Source organism: Odocoileus virginianus, unplaced genomic scaffold, assembly GCF_023699985.2.
Source record: "Odocoileus virginianus isolate 20LAN1187 ecotype Illinois unplaced genomic scaffold, Ovbor_1.2 Unplaced_Scaffold_1, whole genome shotgun sequence".
In the NCBI taxonomy this organism is placed as follows: domain Eukaryota; kingdom Metazoa; phylum Chordata; class Mammalia; order Artiodactyla; family Cervidae; genus Odocoileus; species Odocoileus virginianus.
Genome location: NW_027224263.1, coordinates 4770042 through 4786277, shown reverse-complemented (window position 1 = coordinate 4786277; position 16236 = coordinate 4770042). Strand labels below are relative to the sequence as shown.

The 16236-nt window shown below is 35.7% G+C and overlaps 1 protein-coding gene across 2 annotated transcripts in view; it reads left to right on the top strand.

The window, feature by feature from the left end:
- The window catches only part of DCX (doublecortin), a 412950-nt gene that overhangs the window by 7843 nt on the left and 388871 nt on the right, over positions 1-16236 (top strand). For both annotated transcript variants that reach the window (XM_070462136.1, XM_070462134.1), the window contains exon 2: positions 4148-4211. The gene's annotated coding sequence lies outside the window, so the exon portion shown is untranslated. The remainder of the gene's footprint in view (positions 1-4147; positions 4212-16236) is intronic.

The window sequence follows — 16236 nt, the reverse complement described above, 5'->3', positions numbered from 1 at the left end:
AAGATGTCCTTTTCATTATAGGGGACTGGAATGCAAAAGCAGGAAGTCAAGAAACACCTGGAGTAATGGGCAAATTTGGCCTTGGAGTACAGAATGAAGCAGGGCAAAGGCTAACAGTGTTTGCCAAGAGAATGCACTGGTCACAGCAAACACCCTCTTCCAACAACACAAGAGAAGACTCTACACATGGACATCACCTGATGGTTAACACGGATATCAAATTAATTATATTCTCTGCAGCCAAAGATGGAGAAACTATACAGTCAGCAAAAACAAGACTGGGAGCTGACTGTGGCTCAGATCATGAATTCCTTATTGCCAAATTCAGACTTAAATTGAAGAAAGTAAGGAAAACCACTAGACCATTCAGGTATGACCTAAGTCAAATCCCTCATGATTACACAGTGGAAGTGAGAAATATATTTAAGGGACTAGATCTGATAGAGTGCCTGAAGAACTATGGACAGAGGTTAGTGACATTGTACAGGAGGCAGGGATCAAGACCATCCCCAAGGAAAATGAAATGAAAAGGCAAAATGGTTGTCTGAGGAGGCCTTACAAATAGCTGAGAATAGAAGTGAAAGGCAAAGGAGAAAAGGAAAGATATACCCATTTGAATGCAGAGTTCCAGAGAAGAGCAAGGAGAGATAAGAAAGCCTTCCTCAGTGAACAGTGCAAAGAAATAGAGGAAAACAATAGAATGGGAAAGACTAGAGATCTCTTCAAGAAAATTGGAGATACCAAGGGAACATTTCATGCAAAGATGGGCACAATAAAGGACAGAAATGGTAAGGACCTAACAGAAGCAGAAGATATTAAGAAGAGGTGGCAAGAATACATAGAAGAACTATACAAAAAATATCTTCATGACCCAGATAATCATGATGGTATGATCACTCACCTAGAGCCAGACATCCTGGAATGTGAAGTCAAGTGGGTCTTAGGAAGCATCACTATGAACAAAGCTAGTGGAGGTGATGGAATTCCAGTTGAGCTATTTCAAATCCTAAAAGGTGATGCTGTGAAAGTGCTTCACTCAATATGCCAGCAAATTTGGAAAACTCAGCAGTGGCCACAGAACTGGGAAAGGTCAGTTTTCATTCCATTCCCAAAGATAGGCAATGATAAAGAATGCTCTAATAATGTTACACTAAGTTTTTAAATGCATTATTTGTATCAATATTTTGATTAAATAGGTGGGGAACCATTGTTTCTCAATCAATTATGATCCTGTCTAATTAAGTGCACAAATCTTCTCTGTCAACCCTTAATTTTGTCTTCCCAAAATCAGTTCCCACATTTAGGGCAAATGAAAATTTCAGAATATATTACATACATACATAAAACTAAGACTTCTATACATAAAACCACTAGGATTTCTCAGAGAGCCTTGGAATCACAAAGATTTGCTCTGCCATCTCATTTTTAAAGAAGATACTGTAACCAGGAAAGGTTAGCTTTGACTCCATACTGGATCTGCTTCTGTGACTTTAACTGTTAGTTTGCTGCTTTTGTTATTATGAAAAGGAATTGAAAGTGAAAGTTGCTCAGTCATGTCTGACTCTTTGCGACCCTATATACAGTCCATGGAATTCTCTAGGCCAGAATACTGGAGTGGGTAGCCTTTCCCTTCTCCAGGGGATCTTCCCAACCTGGGATCGAATCCAGATCTCCCGCATTGCAGGCAGATTCTTTACCAGCTAAGCCACAAGGGAAGCCCTTATTTGTTATTATAAGTGTACATAATGGTCTGCCTCAGAGAGCCCTGCTTGCCCCTCCATCTGCCTGACCGTTGGGCTAGGGTGCCTTTGTTTGGCTCATAGGGATATAGCTTGACCCTGCCCATCTGTGAAGGATTGTGACATTCTTAAGTTCTTTCTGTGGGAAATGGTGCCCCTCATCTGCTGCTTACTGGCATGGCTCAGAAAATCACATTTGGGGGGCCAGAATCACAGTTAGTTGTGGCATCTTTGTTTATTGATATGACAGGAGATTCCATTTCACACCACCTGTGAAATGACTGTAAGTAAGTGAAACTAACATATTCTCCTGCCTGGGGCTTGCCATTCTGGGAGATATTTGTAAGAATTAAATGGTCATTTTACTTTGTTTGCTAACCTCCCCCCGTCTCTGATCCATAAAGAACCTGGCATCCAAACCCCAACAAGATGGTTGTTTACGGACATTAGTCTGCCATCTTCTAGGCCAGTGAGCTCTCTGATTAAAGTTATATTCCTTGGGTGACACTAGTGGTAAAGAACCCACTTGCCAGTGCAGGAGACATAAGAGACACGGGTTTGATCCCTGGGTCAGGAAGATTCACTAGAGGAGGAAATGGCAACCCATGCCAGTATTCTTGCCTGGGAAATCTCATGGACAGAGGAGCCTGGTGGGCTACAGTCCATAGGGTCACAAAGTCGACACAACTGAAGTGACTTAGCATGTCTTGCCTCAACACTTCGTCTCTAGGACTTATTGGCCTATCATGTGGCGATCAGAGTGAGCTTAGACTTGATAACAATACTAGAAATAATTAGGTTTGTTTAATGTGTTACTGTAGTAAAGGTGCATGGGAAAAGTTGTTAGATCAGAAGGACATTCAGCCTTTCCTAAATTAAGCTTGTTTTGGTAGAATATTGGTATAAACATTTCAGAAATTACATGCTCTATGGGAAGTCCCTGGCAATTTGTCAGTGCCCTCTGTGATGAATGTGCCCTCCAAAATACTGTTTTACTTTCAGAAATAACCTCATCAAAACTCCTATGAAGTTGTTATATTTTATGAAGTAGTTATATGCAGAATTTTCAGTCAGTTCAGTTCAGTCGCTCAGTCGTGTCTGACTCTTTGCAACCCCATGGACTGCAGCACGCCAGGCCTCCCTGTCCATCACCAACTCCCGGAGTTTACTCAAAACTCATGTCCATTGAGTCGGTGATGCCATCCAACCATCTCATCATCTGTCATCCCCTTCTCCTCCTGCCTTCAATCTTTCCCAGCATCAGGGTCTTTTCAAATGAGTCAGTTCTTCCCATCAGGTGGCCAAAGTATTGGAGTTTCAGCTTCAGCATCAGTCCTTCCAATGAATATTCAGGGATGATTTCCTTTAGGATTGACTGGTTTGATCTCCTTGCAGTCCAGGGGACTCTCAGAGTCTTCTCCAACACCACAGTTCAAAAGCATCAATTCTTTGGCACTCAGCTTTCTTTATAATCCAACTCTCACATCCGTACATGACTACTGGAAAAACCATAGCTTTTACTAGGCGGACCTCTGTTATGATAGAATAGACAATAACAATCAATTAACCACAGCCATTAAATCTCTTAATGATCTTGTTGTATTCTAAAGCTTACCTGAACGTTCTACTATAGGCTAGAGTTAGTATCATCAACAAAGATGAATAATCTCAGAGCCTCATGGAAAAGAACCATACCAGGTATTTTACATGACTGTCACTTCAAAGAATAGGTTTATGAGCTACCATCACTTAGATAACTTGCAAACCAGAACAGTGGACTGAGGCAAAATTTCCAGAATTCTTTTTAATCCAGTTAAGGCTCAGAACACTATAGAGTCAGATAACCAGGAAGGATGTGCTAAACAATGTCAATTATCCTTTTTCCCCTTTCAAAATCTTTCATAGTTTTTCATGAGATATGAAGTCTAGGTTTTCTGACATGCGTTTTAGAAGGAATATCATATATACTTGCTCAGGTAAAATAAACATGGAGCTATTGCTGAGAATCTAAAGAAAATATGAAGATAAATTAGCATTAGTTATCTTTACGATAAGGGTGGTTTCATATTGGTTTTATATAACTGAAATTGAAAGTCACTCAGTCATGTGTGACTCCATGGACTATACAGCCCATGGAATTCTCCAGGCCAGAATACTGGAGTGGGTAGCCTTTCCCTTCTCCAGGGAATCTTCCCAACCCAGGGATCGAACCCAGGTCTCCCACATTGCAGGTGGATTCTTTACCAGCTGAGACACAAGGGAAGCCCCTTATATAACCTAAGAGCTACTTTATTTTTTAATAGCTCAGAAGAAAACTGTGATAAATATATGCCATATTTATTCATATTCTTTTTATATTTTTTTTTCTCCTCTTGCTATTTCCTCTGCCTCCCCATCAATTTTGTTAGCTGTTCTTCAAGATTCAGAAGACGTTCAATTTCCTCCAGGAAGCCCTTCTCTGACCCTTGTAAGGTATGTCCCTTATGTGTAAATACTGCTGTTTGCCTACCCTTGTCATAATTCTTGATGTTTGAATTACCTATACACTGTTTTCTTCCTCTGGACTGGAAAGTCTAAAAAGAGTGGAGACCAGATCTAAGTCATCTCTGAATTTCTAGAATTTAGTACTGTCCTTGGAACCTAGAAGATACTCAATAAATGTTTATTGAACAAAAAGAATTATATTATCAGGTACCATGCTCGGCCCTGTGAGGAATACAAAGATAAATAAAACATAGTACCTTTTCTGTCTCAACAATAGATGAACTTATTCATAGGCTGATCAAAGGCTTGTGCACTTTTAGAATTAAGAAACCATGGAATCCATTCTTTTTATTTTATGGACAGGAAACAAAGATTCAAATAGATTGTGATTCTTCCCCAGTAGCAGAGCTAATACTAGCAGTGGGTTGAATCTAAGTCTACAGATGTTTGCCAAGGCATACTACACTGACTTATCCTTTAGTGATGAGCCTACAGTAATGATGTCTGTTTTATAATATAAAGCAATAACAGCAATATGATCTTAAAGTCTGATAAACCAGCAATGTTTCTTCTTAATCTAAGTACCGCATGTTATAGAATCCTTAAACTACCTATTGTGTTTAGATTTATTTCCTTAATTTTTCATCATTCATCCAAAATTTCTATATATCCTTTATTATTAAATTAAATGTCTTTTATCAAAGCTGAAACATGCTTTGTGGATCCAATGTGTTCTTGAAAAGTTGCCAAAACTTGACTCGCCCTTTCTTTCTCCTCCTTCCAAATATTATTGGTGGTAATTTTCTTACTGTTAGAGACACAAAAATAATTATTTCTTGTCTATACTGGTCAAATCAAAGTACTATAATAGAGTCGATTTTTGGAAAACTGTAGAGAAAATGGTTTAAAGAGTAGCAACATATGCCACTGCAAATATGGTACTTTGACATAAGAATTATTTTGAGCTGAAGGTAATTGAGAAGAGGGAGATACGGGAAAAACTCTGCCCTACCTTATTTGCCCAAAAGTAGTTGTAAAAGATACTTACTCCTTGGAAGGAAAGTTATGACCAACCTAGACAGCATATTAAAAAGCAGAGACATTCCTTTGCCAACAAAGGTCCATCTAGTCAAGGCTATGGTTTTTTCCAGTAGTCATGTATGGATATGAGAGTTGGACTATAAAGAAAGAAAGCTGAGCACTGAAGAATTGATGCTTTTGAACTGTGGTGTTGGAGAAGACTCTTGAGAGTCCCTTAGACTGCAAGGAGATCCAACCAGTCCATCCTAAAGGAAATCAGTCCTGAATATTCATTGGAAGGACTGATGTTGAAGCTGAAACTCCCAATACTTTGGCCACCTGATGCAAAGAACTGACTCATTTGAAAAGACCCTGATGCTGGGAAAGATTGAAGGCAGGAAGAGAAGGGGACAACAGAGGATGAGATGACTGGATGGCATCACTGACTCAATGGACATGAGTTTGAGTAAACTCCAGGAGTTGGTGATGGACAGGGAGGCCTGGCGTGCTGCAGTCCATGGGGTCACAAAGAGTCGGACACAACTGAGCGACTGAACTGAACTGAACTGAGTTGTAAAGGTGTCCACCTCCCCTCTGTACCAGGATGGACAGAGGTTAACCATCAGAGACAAGTATAGCCCCTTACAGCCTGAAGTCAACATCAGAGGAACCTAAACAACAAGCTTTACTAATTAGCTTTTATGGTCCATTATTTTCCCCATATATTTACTTTCTCCTAATTTGTCACCCCAAAAACTCAAAGTCCTTTTCCTTTGTCTTGTCACTTCTATAAGAATTTGTTGTTATTCAAAACTGCTGTATAATGTCAAACTCTAACCATCCCTTTCAGTTACTCATTATTGAGTATATGGAGCACGTACCTGATAAACAGGTTAATAAACTTCTGTTTGCTTTTCTCTTGTTAATCTGTCTTTTGTCAGTCTAATTTACATGGCCCCAGCTGGAGAAAGGTAGAGGGACAAAAAAGATTTTTTTCCTCCTTGACAGTTTATTAATAGATATTTTTATTTCAACCATGTTTTTAAAATTTCAACTAGACTTCCTAGTTTCTTCAAGATCCTATCAAGTAAAATGAAGTACTTCAACTCCCAAGAGTATGCAAGAGAGCTGATAAAGTCAAGATTCAAAAGGATACGCAAAAAATGATATGAAGGAAAATATGAAGAAGCATAAACAATGATTTCAAATAAATCAGATCAAAGACTTTGGCTTAAATTAAATAAACACTATACAAGTATAAAATTGAGGTTTTAATGAACTGTAACGAGTGAGAGTTGGCTGCACCACTACTTGAGTTATCACAGGCAGGGACAAAACTAATTTTTACTGAGCACAGTTAATGTGACAAGCAATATGTTAGACAAATTACACATCTGATTTCTTTTTTATCAGACTTAAATTGTAAGATTTTCCAAATCCTATCTGTACATGAAATTGCTGCTTATAAAAAATTATACTACAAATCATATCAAAGCTACAAATTACTTAAATAATTAAAATGAACCTTTGTGATTTTTACTTCACATTCCTCCCTAGGCTACAAAGACAAAGATCAGAAACCATGAAATGCTTTCTTTAGGTAAAATCCAATTGAGTATGAAACAAGTCACCTAAATGAAGCATTTAATTATATTATTGTGACTATGAGACTAATTTATATATCTTATTACCAACTATTTTTGGAAGAAGGAAAAAACATTTATGTGATCCTGATTTTATGAGTATATGCTTCCTGTATGGATCAGTGATGTTAATTAAGCCCTGTTGTGTAAAATTATCATAATCAGCTTAACTATAAATGATAAAATGTTTGATTAAAGGAGACTCTACTGAATAAAACATAATTCCAGACATTGCTTAAATCCATTATCTGATAGAAAGCTAGTGCTTAGATTAATCAAAAGCTGTTAAGACTTGGATGTTTTTCAAGAATGCAAGTTTTCTAAAAGATCTGAGTTGGTTTTAGTTAATTTGTTTTTACTTAATTCTCTTTATCTAATTTTTGCTAACATAGCAAAAACTACAGAATATAACATGCCATTTTTTTATAAATATCAGAGTCATGGATAGATTGCCTAATAAAAACAAATTAATTACAAAATATTCATTGAGCACAACACTTAGTATATACAATTAATATATATATCTGCTACACACAGACTAGACAGCTTAGAGTCTAGTGAAAACACACAAAGATGTATGCAAATATGTGGTGATAAAGAGAAATAAGGGACTGAGCAATGCAGGAGAGAATAACAGGGGGTGGGGTGGCATGGGAATTTTAGATTCAACAGTCAGAGAAAGCTTCTCTGCAGAACTGACATTTAAGCTGAGACTCAAAAGATAAGGAGCCAACCAGGAGAAGACTGAGGAAACTCTCACATCCATACATGACTATTGGAAAAACCATAGCTTTGACTATACGGACCTTTGTCGGCAAAGTGATGTCTCTGCTTTTTAATATGTTGTCTAGGTTTGTCATAACTTTCCTTCCAAGGAGCAAGCATCTTTTAATTTCATGGCTACAGTCACTGTCCACAGTGATTTTGGAGTCCAAGAAAATAAAATCTGTCACTGCATCCACTTTTTCCCCATCTGTTTGCTGAGGAGTGATGGGACAGGATGCCATTATCTTAGTTTTTTTAATGAGTTTCAAATCACTTTTTCACTCTCTTCTTTCACCCTCATCAAGAGGTTCTTTAGTTCCTCTTCACTTCTATAAGATTTTGAATTCCTAAGAGCTCTTTCTTGTTCATTTAAAGTTCCCTTTTTATAGCATACTGTTCTTGTATCTTGAATTTAGTATCATCTCATTTCTCTGAAGATATTATTAATAATAGTTTTTTTTGTTTCTTTTCTCTTTGACTTTTGTTACTGCTGCTGCTGCTGTTCTGATCTCTGCTTTGCATTTTAGAAACTTGATTCAAATATCTAGGGATTTCAGTTCAGTTCAGTCGCTTAGTCGTGTCCGACCCTTTGCAACCCCATGAACCGCAGCACGCCAGGCCTCCCTGTCCATCACCAACTCCCAGAGTTTACTCAAACTCATGTCCATCGAGTCGGTGATGCCATCTAGCCATCTCATCCTCTGTCATCCCCTTCTCCTCCTGCCCTAGATAGCCATAACTATTTGATGCACAAAAAAGTAGTTCTGTTTTCATTGTTGGGACTTCACTGTGTAGTAACTGGGAAGAAATTCAGTCTTTTTAATGGGAGACCCCAAATATCAGTGTCTGTAGGGCTTTACACTTGTGTTAGCTTCTCCAGAATCCTATCTCCCCAACTGATAGTATCTTAGAAACCAACCAGCAGAAAGGTAACAGAGGGCAGTCTTAAAATTTATTGAATTGACACACAATCCCCATTTTCATTAAGCCTCAAAATCCAGCCGCCAGCTATGCTTATTGTTTCCAACACTAGAGCTTCTTTTCTGCAAAGATATTTCAAGCACTATAGAAAGTAAAACTTGACTCTTTTTTTTCCAACCTAAACCATTGTTTCACTTTAAACTAAATCAACAAACAAATTTCCTTAACAACAAGAAACACCTGACCCTCCACACAGTGAAAAAGAATATTGCATTAACTCTTGAATCTTTTGATGAAATTGATAAGGAACTTTGGGGATCTAATTTTTTTCTTTTATGTACTTTTGATCAATCCTCTTCTTTTTAGCTCTCCCTTCAACCTGTACCTCAGAGATATTCAGTAACTTTAAATTAAAAACTGAACCTGTCACCATCAGCCTTAGGTTTCAGCTTTTCCAGTTTAAGTAAGCTTAACACTCATCTCATCTGTTGCTCTCCAGCTTCCAAAATTTTGTTGACTTCACTTGTCTGCTGTTGTCTCCTCTCCTGTTCTCTTCATCCTTCTCTATTTATACCTTTAAAAAATTCCTTTATTGTCGCTTCAGTGTAGCTTCATGCAGCAGCAGAGATAAATGTTGTTTCTAATCTTCCTAGTTTAACTGGAAGTCTTAATAGCACACTCTATATGGAGAAATAATGCCATCCAAGCTAATAACATTAAAGGTGGGAGACTGAGAAACCCACCTGCAAAAAGAAAATCTGTTTCAGAGAAACATGAAATAAGCAGTTCTATAATATGTAAGTGATATATATGACTATTTACTGTAAAAGTCTGTTGCTACAGAAAACTGAGTTATATTAACTTTCAAATACTTAAAATTATAGGTAATTTAACCAGATATACAAACATAAGTTATATGGGCTTTTCTAGTGTTTTTGGATATAGAATGCATTTTTTAAAAAATTACCTTTATACATAAATTGCCCTCATTGAGGAACCTTAAGAAGCATGCCATTTAGTTCCTTGCTGAAGACTCCTGATTTGAGAGACTGAACAGTCATTTTAGTGTAGATTTCATGAAGTGGGTGAATTCAAGACACTATTTTTTAAAATTCATTCAGACAGACCTTAAGTATTAAAAATAAAAATCTGTCTGATCCTCCTCTATTTCAACCCTGACCACATACCTGCCTATATGTACATTTGGGAAAAGAGGTCAAGGTAAGAGCAAAGAAATGGGGTTGTACACAGTAATAATACTAGTTGTTAATATTTATTAACCTTTAGTGAGTAACTGTGCTAAAAACTTTTTGTGAATTATTTCATAATAAATGGTTAGTGATTATTTGACGTGTGAATTTAAACAGTAAAAAAAAGGAAGGATAAGTCTGTAAGGAGGAGAGGGGAAAGAATGCCACTGAAGGGTCATAACATTCTCATTTCCTTTCCCTACCCCATCCCTCCTTTTCTCAAGTACTACTGTAGACTTATTTGTATTCCTAGCATAATTTTGTACTCTATCCTTGCTTTTTGCTATTCTTTCAGTATGTTGATATTAAGTGATTCATCTTAGGTACTTGAATTTGAAGGTTAATGATTTGGAACTTCAAGCAAGAATTTTGATTGCAATAGTTCACTGTTTTGCAAAATATACCATCAAGTATTTCATAAGAGAGGCTATGGAATAAAAATGAGAAAAAATAAAGAGAAACCCATCAAGACATTTCTATAATTTTTAAACATTTTTAAAGCAATATGGTGATATTTCCAAGTGATCAAACATTTACAAAACTCCTAGATAATAGCAACCTGTGATGATCAATACACATTCAGTCAAACAAGCTACTAAGAATGCATGGGTCTGGAACATGTATAAAATTGGTTTAGGATTAGAGGAAATAATCTGAAGAGGAAATGAGAATTTAAATAATTCTTCCAAAGATTAGTAAAATATATTTCAGCTTTCCATTTGTTGAAGATTGGAAAATTTGTTTAAAAAAAAACAAGGTAAATGTTTCTTACTTGATTGGTATCTATTGAATATATACTCTGCAAGGCATTGTGATTAGCATTATGGGAGAAAGGATATGAAAATGCCTAAAATATTGTTTATTTTATCAAGCTGCTCATAACCTAGTGTTGAAGGTAAGACATGTACAAAATAGCTGCTATACTCTATATGATATTATGTGACAAATACTACATGAATGATGAAAAATATTTTTATTTTTCTGTTTGCCAACCTGCAATATATGAATTATGTAGGTAACATTCCATATATATGTTTCTTTGTATACTATTCATATATGCTAGCCTTTGACAATCACTGCAAAACATCATTAAAACCAGCTTGGGTAGAACAAATCTAGAAAAAGACCTGCCAGCTAAGGCACACTTGGAGAAAAATAACTGGTTTCAGGGAGATATATGTATGTGTTTCTTATAATGGAATGTATAACTTATTGTTTACTAGGGTCCATTCAGCCAAGTGCATTAGGTATATATGTCATTTAATTTTCACAATAATCCTGTAAGATCAGTACTATTTTTATTCCCATTTTACAAATGAAGAAACTGAAGATCAGAGAAATAACTTGTCTCAAGTTTCACAGCTGGTAAATAATAGAATCAGGAGTTGGACCCAGTCTGTTTAACCCCTAGTGTACACTTTTAATAATTTGGTTTTCTGTCTCTTTTGTGGAACATGCTAGGTAGAGCTGTCTAGGAGATATTTAGGTATCTGAGTCTGAAGCTCAAGAGGAAAGGTTAGGTTAGAGATACAGATTATATAGTCATCAGCATGTGTTATAGATCCTCAAATATAAGACCTCTGTAAGAAGATAGCAAAAAGGTTTTCTTGTCAACTGGATTTTAAAGTTTAGAGATATAAATGAATGAATTGAATATCTATTTAGGTCATTTACATTTTCAATTTAGTAAAATAAGTTATATTGAAGTTCTAAATTAAATGCATTAGTTTAGCTGTATTGCTTTTATCCCCTATTTCATGGAATACCCGATTTTTCACATGTATTTTCAACATTAGTATCTGCATCACCAGAGCCTATTCTTGTCGTCTGTTTTCCAGAGCTCATCATCCTCACTTCTACATACAAAACTACATGCATCATCGTACTGTAAAAGTAATTTTATCCAAAGTCACAAATACCCTTTCATATAACATCCCATTTGCAGTGGCGATGTCATATTTCTAGAAGTAGCCACTACATTTGTATTAAATTTATATTGATATATTTATGTATATACATATTATATATTTGCTTGCTGATTTATTTTTTAAAACTAACTTTGATGTGGGGCATTTCATGCAGACATAGTCATGTTAATAGAAACATTCAGGATCTAAAGTAAATAGGACTTCAGTAAAACACACACACAACAACAACATTAACAACTGACCAAAAATACCCATTTCTCATATTTACCAAGATGTATTAAAAAATCTACTTGTTAGGTGCTCTCATATATAAAACAACCTAGTACTATCCCTCTAGTGTCATTTCCCCCACTTAATTTTCTTATAGCTGAGAAAGGAGTCTCAGCAAACAGAGGATTTTAATTCAGATCCAACTCCAAAGCCCATGCTCTTTTTTACCTGTTATCCTTTATGATCAATGAATAATTAGTTGTGAAATAGCTGACTAATGGCCATGAGAGAGAATTTAGTTAGCTAACTAGCCTTTGTGTAAAAATGGAATAAGTAATTGTGGTTTCATAACACATTGTTTTCAGCAACTGTCACACCTTCTGAGGGATAGATTTTATATTTCACCACGTGGGAAATCACTTTTGGGTAGTTTCATTAGGGAAAAGAAGAAGAGAAGAGTAAAAGTAGAAACGTTAGGTGATGATATCTGAATTAACAGTCATTTTGTATTAGAGTAAATTAGAGAAAGAACCATTCATAGTTCTGCCATGTATCTTCTCCTGAATCCCCATAGTAAGGCTGTTAGGTAAAGATACACTTAATATCAGAAGTCACTTTGACATTTAAAACAGAATCAATGTGATGTCATAGATCTTACTTCTAGATGTTTTTTTTTATTAGTAACATAAAATTTTGTTTAGCAAGAACCTGCTAAATAAAAAAAATCACATTTATTACTTTTTGAGTCCTCTCTCTTTTCTTTTTGGTTAGTCTAGTTAAAGGTTGTTAAATTTTGTTTATCTTTTCAAAAAACCAACTCTTAGTTTTATTGATTTCTTGATATTGTCATTCTAGTCTCTTATTTCTCTCCTAATTTTTATTATTTCCTTCCTTCTACTAATTTTGGGTTCAATTTGTTCTTTTTCTGATTTCCTGGAGGTGTAAAGTTAGATTGTTTACTTCAGATCTTTTTTTTTTAATGTAGGTATATATTGTTTTAAACTTCACCCTTAGAGCTGCTTTTGCTACATTCCATTTATTTTGGTATGTTGTGTTTTTGTTTTCATTTGTCTCAGGATGCCTTCTGATTTCCCCTTTGATTTCTTCTTTGATTCATTGGTTGTTCAAGAGTATGTTATTTAATTTCCACATATTTGTGAATTATTCAATTTTCCTCTTTTTATTGATTTCTAGTTTTATGCCTTAGTGATCGCAAATGATGCTTGATATGATTTCAGTCTTCTTAAATTTGTTAAGGCTTGCTTTGTGGCCCAACATATGATCTATCCTGGAGAATGTTCCATGTGTGCTTGAGAAGAATGTGTATTTTGGTGTTATTGGATAGAATGTTTTGTATATGTCTGTTAGATCCATTTAGTCCATAGTGTTATTAAGATCTGCTCTTTCATGATTAATTTTCTATTTATATGATCTATACAATGTTTCAAGTGGGGTATTAAACTCCCCTACTATATTGGATTGCCATTTCTGAACTGATCCCTTTATCAATATATAGTGACCTTCTTGGATCTTGTGACAGACTTTGATTGAAATTCTATTTTATTTGATGTGAATGTAGCCACTCTTGCTCTCTTCTGGTTACTCTTTGCATGGAATATCTTTTTCCATCCCACATTTTTTACCTTTTAAATATGAAGTTTTAATATACTATAATATAATATAATATGAGGTATTTCTTCCTCACATTTAAGTTATAAAAAACAGGCACCCATTCAGAGCAAATCACATAATGGGCATTTAATAAATGTCAAAAGAAATCAGATGTTTTCTAAAAGCATCAGCTTTTCCCACCTAGAAGAGGATTATTCTGCTTTATCTATAAATGTTGTTAGCTTTTAGTTAGAGAAAATCCACCAGATGGCAACCTCATCTGCATGTGAAGCATGATGTGCAATCCTCTGCAACCCATTACAGGTCCCTTGAGCCAAATGCTCCCTGATTAATGGCTGATTTCTACAGTGATCCCAGTAAATAGATACTAGGTTGTCACTTGGCAGTGATTGTAGGAAGGTGGGGGATATGCAAAGTTGAGATATATTTAGTATCAAGTGTGAAACATTTTTACTAGCATTCTTTTTTAAATTAATATTGAAAACAGAAATAATAGTATCTATTTCCATGTTGCCCTCTAAACATATTCCTAATTTGAAACTAAAGGAAACTGTTCCTTTCTCCAGTGTATAAAGCTGCAGAGAGCATTATCTCCCCATGAATCACACATTATTCTATTTGGATTCCTTGTACTTAATGGCAATCTGGTAGCTTAAAATACAAACTGTCTTCTCTATTTCTAAAGCTGATAGTATGCAGAGAGTACTGCTAGGGATATTTAACATGTCCCTTATTGTTTTCTGTTTATAAACAACCTGCCCTGAGGTACTAATTAGGTGGAAGATATTGCATATACTTAGCAAATACTGTTGTGTTTTTCCATACAAATAAATCTGTGGTCAAGGTGAAAGTCATTGATGAGTTGGTTATATGAGTTGCAAATTTCTGAAAATATGCACGATAGGAAAAGTTCCAGAAAATGAAAAAAAATGTTGAAAAAATTTTATTCCTAAATAACTAGAGTTCTAATTACAACTGACATTTCATTAATAAATTTATTTCTAGTGGCATGCTTCACCTACATTAAAATGCAACTGTGTAAGACATCTGTTTGAATTAAATATCTATAATGCCTAACAGATTGCCTTCTCTTATGACTATAATTGACTTTATTTCACATCTGTATATTTTCTAAGCTCCATATTTAAAAAATATGATTTTTCTCAGTATCTTGGGTATTTTTAATAGCATTATTTCGGCATATTTTGCATATCATATAATTCACCCATTTCAAGTATATCATTCAATGATTTTTAGCAGATTTAAGTCTCTTACACATTTTAAATATGGTGTAGATGTACCTAGATGCTATTCCTCATTATAGACACTTGGTCAACATTTTGGCAGCCCTTTGGATCCTAACATGCCTGCTTTTAGATATTATTTACATAAGTAGAGGTCAGAAAACCTGACTCTTGTTTGTCTAAAATTTTGTTAGCATCAATATCTCAGTGCCCCACCTTCTAGATTGAGGAGGACACATTCAAATTACATTACAGAGTTGGAATTTGTCTTCATTATCATATAATACTAACAAATCTAGCCTTCAGTACTACGCAGACCATTGGAGCTAGTGAATATTATTTTAATTTGACATCTCTAAAACTGACTCATTTAAAAAGAGCCTGATGCTGGGAAAGTTTGAAGGCAGGAGGAGAAGGGGACGACAGAGGATGAGATGGCTGGGTGGCATCACTGACGCAATGGACATGAGTTTGAGTAGGCCCCAAGAGTTGGTGATGGACAGGGGAGCCTGGTGTGCTGCAGTCCATGGGATCACAAAGAGTTGGACACGACTGAGCGACTGAACTGAACTGAACTTCATAGGAAGGAAACTATTTCATGTTCACATGAATAGGTCCTTGTGATTTACAGAAACACAGATATATGGAAAGCTTATGGCTTCAATTGTACAACTTCTGTCACGGATCAGGAGTAAACAGAAAAACTCATAGGTCTAGATACGAAAGAGCTGTTCTCCTTTACAATGGGCAAAAAGTTCTTAATTGATTTGAGTTCATAAATAAGCAAACAAAAAGCCTAAACAAGCTAGATTCTGTTTCTCATTCAAGAGAGAATAGCTCTCCACCATCTATCCAACAGAAATCACCAAATGGTCAGACAATAAAAACAAATTCTCAATCATTACTACCACTTTTTTTCAAATACAAACAAGAAAGAAAAACAGAAAAAATTACTAGAGAGGAGAAAATAACATCTATAGAAACAGAATAAGCAAAGTTCAAGTTCTACTTGAGCTTTATTCTACTGTTGCTTGGAATTCCTTCTGACAGCCAAGAAAAATGCATTTGGTCTTGTTTTTTTCCATTTGTTTTTATTAGTTGGAAGCTAATTACTTTACAATATTGTAGTAGTTTTTGCCATACATTGACATGTATGGCATTTGGTCTTAAACCGACTACACTCTCCCATAATGTAGTTTTTTGTCTCCACCAGGTGAGTCAATTTGGGCATCTTCATGGAATCTCCCTGATCACTCAGTTGGTAAAGAATCTGCCTGCAATGCAGGAGACCCTGGTTCGATTCCTGGGTCGGGAAGATCCCCTGGAGAAGGGATAGGCTACCCACTCCAGTATTCTTGGGCTTCCCTTGTGGCTCAGCTGGTAAAGAATCTGCCTGCAAT